The sequence below is a fragment of the Mus caroli genome, chromosome 11, assembly GCF_900094665.2.
Source record: "Mus caroli chromosome 11, CAROLI_EIJ_v1.1, whole genome shotgun sequence".
NCBI classification, from domain to species: domain Eukaryota; kingdom Metazoa; phylum Chordata; class Mammalia; order Rodentia; family Muridae; genus Mus; species Mus caroli.
In genome coordinates, this window is record NC_034580.1 from 65,177,426 (window position 1) to 65,178,831 (window position 1,406).

The window sequence follows — 1,406 nt, forward strand, 5'->3', positions numbered from 1 at the left end:
GAGAGAGAGAGAGAGAGAGAGAGAGAGAGAGAGAGAGAGAGAGAGAGAGAGACTCACACAGTTCAAGCTACCGTTGAGCTTCCCACTCTGAGGATGACCTTGATCCTTCTGCCTCTGTCACCTTACTGATGAAATTACAGGCATTCAGGACACCGCTCCTGTCTTTCAGTTTGTGCTACCCTAATGGCTGAAGAGGTTGAACATCTATTCTGGTATTTATCTGCTGTTGAAAACTGTCTGTTCAGCTTGGGGTTCTTTCTTCTTCTTCTTCTTCTTCTTCTTCTTCTTCTTCTTCTTCTTCTTCTTCTTCTTCTTCTTCTTCTTTTTCTTCTCCTTCTCCTTCTCCTTCTCCTCCTCCGCCTCTTCCTCTTCCTCCTTCCCTTCTCTCATATAGTAAATCCCTACTACAGCCTCCCCTCCCACCACTTCTCCCAGGCCTCCACACCTCCCCTCTCCCCCGTATCCACTCCTCCTTCGAAATTTCCCTTCAGAAAAGAACAGGCCTCCCAGGAATGTCTGCTGAACACAGCATAACAGGTTACATAAGACTGGACATAAACCCTCATACCAAGGCTGGCAAGGAAACCCAGTAGGAGGAAAAGGGTCCTAAAGGCAGGCTAATGAGTCAGAGACATCCCCTCTCCCACTGTTAGGAGTCCCACAAGAACACCAAGCTAACAACCATAGTGTATATGCAGAGAGGACCCAGTGCAGCCCCATAGACGCTGCTTGAATGTCACTTCAGTCTCTGTGAGTCCCTATGAACTTGCTTAGTTGATTCTGTGGGCCATGTTCTCCTGGTGTCCTTGACCCCTCTGACTCGTACAATTCTTCCTTTCCCTCTGCCGTGGGCTTCCCCGAGCTCCAAGGGGAAGGACCTGATGAAGCTCTCCAGTTTGGCCTCTCTCTATGCCTAATGTTTGGCAGGAAAAATATTTATGTGTTTTCCTGCCTTTCTGTCTGTGCAACACATGCATGCAGTACCCATAGAGACCAGAAGAGGGCAGTAGATCCCTTGGAACTGGAAATAACAAGTGTTTGTGGTTCGGGTTCAGAATTAATCAGTGTGCTCTTAACCACTGAGACATCTCTAGCCCTCAACTTGGGGGTCTTATATGTGTATTCCTGACACTAACCTCCTGTCAAATGGGTATCAGGTGAACATCACACTCTGTTGGTTTCCTTTCTGTGCAAAAGCTTTTCCTTCTTTCTTTTTTTGAAACCCCTTATTTCATAGCCCTGTCTGGCCTGGAACTTGCTACATAGACCAGGCTGGCCTCAAAGTCACAGAGATCCACCTGTCCCTGCCTCTTTTTTGTTTGTTTATTTGGTTTGGTTTGGTTTGGTTGTTTTGTTTGGTTTGGTTGTTTTGTTTTGTTTGGTTTGGTTTGGTTTTTTTTGTTGTT